Source organism: Fragaria vesca, linkage group LG6, assembly GCF_000184155.1.
Source record: "Fragaria vesca subsp. vesca linkage group LG6, FraVesHawaii_1.0, whole genome shotgun sequence".
NCBI lineage: Eukaryota > Viridiplantae > Streptophyta > Magnoliopsida > Rosales > Rosaceae > Fragaria > Fragaria vesca.
Genome location: NC_020496.1, coordinates 25,279,843 through 25,286,904, shown reverse-complemented (window position 1 = coordinate 25,286,904; position 7,062 = coordinate 25,279,843). Strand labels below are relative to the sequence as shown.

Below are 7,062 nucleotides of genomic sequence, written 5' to 3'. Positions count from 1 at the left end.
TACTGTTCACGGAACAGTACCCAACCCTTATGAGTCATGCCCCTCTATTTGCATCGTTATTTCAGTTCTGTCCTTCTGTGTTGTCGTTCTCTACCGCTGCCACCTGTTTCGGTTTAATCCTTCTGTTTTGTTTTTCACTGAGAGACACAGAGAAAGAAGAGGAAGAAGAGTAAGACAATAGACATCAGTGCCACCCTCTTTCAATTCATAATTCCAATTGTTGTATTGTCAGCTTAATAAATTTGGATTATACAAATATGTACTGTTGCATCAATGGAAATCAGTATCAATGAAGTATGTAGAGTATACTGTTGCATCAATATTATCTGACCATTTCAATTAATTTGTTTCATAGGTTTAAACTTTTTTGAATAATTGCTGAACTAGAGAAATACTACCTAATTGGGATTTAGCTGACTCTTGCAAACAACATGCTCATGTATGTGCTGAGTAGCCATCAATTTGTCTTATGTGAAAGATCACTAAAGGTGGCGGAAATACAGTATGAGGCTGAAATTTTACTTCTCTTCGTTGTCGGGCGAGCTCGGCTTATTTGAAAGGTGCACACGGAGCGAAGAGTGCAAAGGAAGAAAGGAAAGAAGTTGAAATCGGAGGATCCGATCGAGTAATTAGACGTTTCTGAGAGATTAAGCTTTAGGTAAGATTGAATCTTGAGTGCGATTTGAGTTTTAAATTTCAGTGCATGCAATTCCAGGTGGTGCATATGAGTGTGTGTATGTGGATGTATCTGCGGGTGGTTTGGAATTTAGGTTGGGTTTGTAGGTTATTGTGTGTGTTGTGTTCCATTTCTGTGGATGTTACATAGCTAATCTGTTTAGTTGGTTTTCATGTGTATAGCTAATCTTTTTGTGTTTTGTGTGATTGGGTGTAACTATTACTGCTACATACAATTACTTGCCAAACCTTACTTTAGTTATGTGATTTCTAATGGCATACTTATTGAGGAGGGAACCGATTTTCACTTGCTGATGAGATTTGTGTGTTATGCAATATATGTTGTTTGTGTTGAAATCAGTGAATGAAATTGGTTCTTCGAGTTTTTTTTGTCAGTGTTTTGGTTAATATCGATGTTTGCATCCAATCTACATGTCTTTTCCTTCTAACTACTCTTTTGTTGAAGACCAATAAAAGCACGTAATGAGAAAGCAATATTGAGAGGGGATTTGCTCACTTATCATCACTCGGTCATCAATACAGCTGTAGCTACTGTGATGAAATTTGCTATGATGAATCAAATTAAAACTTTGTCAACATAGTTTTGACGAATCCTCTGGACTACTCTTTACCTATTTTTATTTGTCTTAGACCTTTGTGTTTCTGGGTTTTGATTAAGGACTTGAACTCTACTACCAATAGTTGATTGTTTGATTTTTGATTCAAACGATAAGTTTTTGAATGGATGTCCTTTTGCACGCGCGAAGCGCGGGCATCAAGGCTAGTAGTAATTAAATGAATCATGTAGACATGGTTTCTACTCATATATGTTATATATATTTGTTCTACTCATGGATTCTAGTCATGTGAAGTTTCTTTCACAGAGATTAAGTTGAAATGGAAAGGAAGGTGAAAGACGAGGAGACTGGTTTCACAGAGATGAAGGATATGGACACATATATGATGCTACATATGGGCTGCCTTTGAGGTAAGTTTTTACATGCGTGCATCTTCAAGATTTCTTCAAGGCAAAATTACAGTGTACATGATAACACAGTGAGATATTGTTTAATAAGCTTTAAGGTGGTGTCCTGCTTGTTTGGAACATAATTTTAGATATCATGCGAGTATCCTGCTATTCACTTTTTGAGAATTTGGTTATTTTGGCACCTGTGGTCTGCAGACTTGAGATGTGTGGGGGTGTGTGTGTGTGTGTGTGTGTTGCTATCAAATGTTACATGCTTGATGACAAGGTATTATCAAGCAGTAGCTTCATTGTTAGATACTTGAATAAAAGGACATGCATATACTGTCACATCCCGGGACCCGCTCCGCCGTAACACGATATTGTCCGCTTTGGGCCCACCGGCCCTCACGGTTTTGTTTCCGGCAGCTCAGGAGCAGCTTCCCAGTAGGTCACCCATCCTGGGATTGCTCTAGCATCAACATGCTTAACCTCGGAGTACCCATCCCCTCCGAAGCCGCTGAGCCACCAAAAGGCCTCGTATTAGGTTGGTGGTGGGCATGTGCATGTGGCTCTGATACCATTTGTCACATCCCGGGACCAATTTGTCACATCCCAGGACCCGCTCCGCCGTAACACGATATTGTCCGCTTTGGGCCCACTGGCCCTCACGGTTTTGTTTCCGGCAGCTCAGGAGCAACTTCCCAGTAGGTCACCCATCCTGGGATTGCTCTCGCATCGACATGCTTAACCTCGGAGTACCCATCCCCTCCGAAGCCGCTGAGCCACCAAAAGGCCTCGTGTTAGATTGGAGGTGGGCATGTACATATACAGCACATAACCCCTCTCCGTTTGGCCGATGTGGGATATTACAATCCACCCCCCTTGGGAGTCCGACGTCCTCGTCGGCACACTCGCACCACACGGCAGAGTGGCTCTGATACCATTTGTCACATCCCAGGACCCGCTCCGTCGTAACACGATACTGTCCGCTTTAGGCCCACCGGCCCTCACGGTTTTGTTTCCGGCAGCTCAGGAGCAACTTCCCAGTAGGTCACTCATCCTGGGATTGCTCTCGCATCGACATGCTTAACCTCGGAGTACCCATCCCCTCCGAAGCCGCTGAGCCACCAAAAGGCCTCGTGTTAGATTGGAGGTGGGCATGTACATATACAGCATATAACCCCTCTCTGTTTGGCCAATGTGGGATATTACATATACTGTGTTGCTTGCATTGATTTTTATCCACTGGCAAGGAAAATAAACTGCTTCATATATTTTAAATTCGTGGATATGTATATACTTACTTTGATCTGTGAAGGACACGTCTCTGGACAGCAGGTAAGATAACCTGGTCATAGATCTCTACTGGTATGTTTGTGTTTTATAATTGCACATACTTCTTTCCTTGTCCTTGAATTTATTCAGCTGTACAACTTCTGTCATGATTGAGTTGGTAAATATCATGGATATCAATCTGGTATGACGTAGTATACTTCTGCCCATTGTTATATGTTATTATGTTGTGGTCGCTGAGAGCTATAGAAAGGACTTACCTTTGATTTGATCACTGATTGATCTCACTTCAGGTGAACAATTGTCCTGCAGTTGGTGTGGTTGTTAGTGTACAGCCAGTATCCATGGTTAAAGTTACTATGATGAGGTTCAGTTATTCGTGTACAACTGTTTGAGCAACATATTTCTTAAGTCGATGGTGTTGCCTTTTGCATTTATTTGTCTAATCAAATTAATGCACTGTGTAAGTGCTTGTGTCCTTAGGTGATTTCTCTTTACTGCATGGTGGGTTTGCATTTGATGATGTTGACAGTTAATGCTTATATCGCTTCATGCAGGGTGACGGCTATTGGCGGTTATTACCTTTTGTCATTTCGTGTGGTGGTGATATTCAGTTTACAGCTTTATGCTGGGACAGCTATATGCTGGGTTTACAGTACGAGTGCGACCACGTCTTGCCCCGGGGGCATAGGATACCGTACTGGGTTTACCGCCGAGTGTGGGGTTTAGTGTGGGTGTGACCACGCCTTGCCTGGGGGGCGTAAGGTTACCACACTGGTTACGGCCGAGTGCCGGGTTTTACCGCTCGAGTGACGGGTTTACCGCCAATGCCGGGTTCGACTACTGAGTGTCGGATTTTACTGCCCAGTGTGGGGTTTACCGCCGAGTGCGGGGTTTTATGGCCGAGTGCTGGATTTTACCGCTGAATGCGGGGTTTACCTCCGAGTGTGGGGATTACGGCCGAGTGCCGGATTTTACCGCCGAGTGCGGGGATCTTCATGACACAATCATGAAAATGTGGAAGAGATTCTCATTTGCGTGAACATGTGCAAATTTATTACTTGTTCATATACCGTGCATCATATATGTTTTTATTGATCGACCTATTATAAATTTCAAGGAAAGTAGCTAATCTGCTACAATTCAAAGAAAGACCTGGTTGATGAAAAGGTAAAAAAGAAAATTTTGGCTGAGTTGATTTAATTGCAGACAAGGTTTCAACTTTTTGTCTCTGTGATTGGAAAAAAGGGTATAGATGGATTTGCAAATAGTTATAAAAATAAAAATAAAAAATAAAAAAAAGACCAGATGGGGTCAGATTCGTTTACTTTATGGTGTTGCAGGATTTTGTACACTTGAGTTGGTTCTTGGTTTTGTCATTGTGGATTGTGAGACAGTTGGTCTGAGCAGCAGTAAGTTTCACAATTTGAAAGAAGCATATATTCACAAACAGAGATATAAAATCTAGAGAGAACTCAATTCGATTATAATGCGATGTCATTGTACGAATTAAAAGAAAATGCAAGCAAAATGGTTCAGCTAGCTGTCTCTCTCTAGAATAAGTAAGCACTCATTTCTTGATAGTATTTCTATATCGGATTAGAAAATTAGTATGGTAAATAATTTTGAAAATCTAACATAAAAGAAAATGGTGGCTGTGAATGTTGTAAATAAATTGCCAGTAACTTAAGTCGTACAAGAATGAATTAAAGTGGATGTGAACACAACGGAAGCAGGATACATGTATACTATCCAGAACTATTTGATATCTGAAGTACCTTGAGATACTATAGTTATGTGCCAAGGTGATTGCTCACCAAGGGGAAACGTCTTGAGTACGTACCAGATATCACACACCAAGGACTATTATAAATTTCGAGGACGAAATTTTTTAAGGGGGTGAGTTTGTAATACTCTGACGGTTCATAAGGTAAGTTATATATATACACACACACACGTATAGTTTGAGGATTTGGTAAAATCTATATCGACACAATTTAAGTGAGGGTTTGTAAGAAATACTTTTGAAATCGGTGAATAATGAGAATGCTTGAAATGTCACTTAAATTCCTGTGACGAGGTAAAATGATGGCAGGTTTGTGAGAATTTTCTAAATTCTTGACTATATATCGTGACTTTCCAAAGTCTTGAGATTATGAAGGATAATTTTAATATCGCGATAACCCGTATTTTAGCTATAATACCGTAATTTGAGTATATATGAGACAATAAATACATATTATAGACAGTTTTGGATATAAATATAGATAACAAAATAGAGAAATATCGGGGGAGGTCTAGAAGGATCGGTGTCAAACCGTCATAGACCACCGACCTTAGCAAGAGATTAAGGGAGGGAAGGGGAAGTTCCTTGGGGGACACTCTCTTCCTCTCTATAACTCTCTCGGTCTCTCTCTCTATCTCTCTTGCTTTCTCCGATTTTCTTTTCTTATCTGAGAAGGAGTTAGAGGAAGACAACGACCTCCTTGATCTTATCACCCTCCACCAACTTTCTCGATCTTTTTAGGCAGAAAAGGGATCGGAAGGAGGGGAGAGGGGCCGGGTGGGAAGGCTGGAAGCTCCAGCTCCTCGTTTCGGGTATTTATGATTTCATCTGGGTTTATGTCTTTTGGGGTTGTGTTTAAATCTCATGAAAATCCAACTACAGTATTTGATCTTCTCAATCGCGGTAAGACCTAATAGATGTTTCTAAACCATTTCGTGACACCCTAATCTCGGATTTATCGTCCATTAATCTGAGTCAGGGTGTTACAGTAAACTATGTGTCATCTAAGATGGGCTCTAGGTGGTTCACCTAACATTACTCACCGAAATTATAAACTTTTCACCAGAAAATTTTGCATGGATATGGCTGACAATAGATATAGATTTCTTATCAGGAAAAAGAAACTGGAGCTAAACGCTAGCAAGAAGAACAAAGGTTGCAGAACCTTTGCCCCAAGTTGACAGCTCCGAGAAAGAAAGAAAGCGAAACAAACAAACAAAAAAGCTAGCTTGGCCTCTCATCAGTCTCATGTTTATAATGTAGTACGAAAATTGCCCTCTCCTTAAATAGTTCTCTATACTGTCGTTTTGTCCTTCGCAATCCAAGCTAGCTAGGTTAATTAGTAACTGGAGGGAATGATGCGCATTTGATTTCGATCTTTGACTTGTTTCTTTCTTTGTTTCAGGTTAAGGCTAATACGTACCAATCATCGATTTAGGGATCTCCTCGCCGGGTTGGTGGGATTCGACCGTCAGGTGAGTAATGAGATCATTGAGATGTGCCAATAAATAATTAAAGTACTCAAAAGGGGGCTTCGACAAACTAGAATACTTGAGGTTCTCGCTAGATGTGTCCTAGACTCCTAGACAAGGTATTTATTCTGTGAATTGTGATTGCATATGTTTCTTCTCAAGCAGCATTCCACAACTTATGTGGACTTGTTTCAAGTAGTGAACTTCAAATTTACGTATACAATCAAGCATTTGAATACATATCGAGTTCCATTTTATAAGAGAAAGAGTTCAAAGAGGCGATTTAAATTTACATGTTCATTAATTATGTTCAGATTTCTCAGCATTGTCACATTTCAAACTGAACAATGTTTGAGATTATGCAGGATTATAAACAAACTATCCTATTTTGGCTCTCTTTTTATCCCTATGTCGATCTTATCCTTTTCCGTTTTGATTCGACCTGCTTATATTGTTCACTACTAGCATAGGGCTCATTGGACATTGTTTCATTTGTGTATCTTTTGCTCTAGAGGATATGAATAATGGTATTTAAAGGTTATTGATTACGGTGCAGCCACGAAATGACAAAAAAATATCCTCTGTTGCAGGCTCTACTAACCAAAGACCACATTTTTTACTTTGGTGTCTCTGTTATTTCTTTTATTTTAAATGTTGTATTATATTTTTTTTCTCTCTCTCATTACTTTGTTTTAATTTTTTTTCTTTTTTCTTTTAAATACATTCATATTTTCTTTGATATTATAATTTTCTTATTATGGTAATTTTAAATAAGGGAAAATGCCCAAATGCAACAAAAAAAAAAAAATCAAAGCCCACATGAATGAAAATCTTAGGTTCATGCCTATTTCAATGATTCTTAAGAAAAA

General features: G+C 39.6%; 2 non-coding genes across 2 annotated transcripts in view; both read left to right on the top strand.

The window, feature by feature from the left end:
- LOC101298914 overlaps positions 1–1,704 on the top strand; it is a 22,925-nt gene extending 21,221 nt beyond the window's left edge. Inside the window, exon 2 of the transcript XR_184999.1 lies at positions 1,464–1,704. This is a non-coding gene — a transcript (uncharacterized LOC101298914). The remainder of the gene's footprint in view (positions 1–1,463) is intronic.
- An 868-nt stretch (positions 1,705–2,572) lies between these two features.
- LOC101298624 lies at positions 2,573–3,792 on the top strand. Its single transcript, XR_184998.1, has 2 exons — positions 2,573–3,398; positions 3,493–3,792. It is a non-coding gene; the product is annotated as an uncharacterized LOC101298624 (transcript).
- The last annotated feature ends 3,270 nt before the right edge of the window (positions 3,793–7,062 follow it).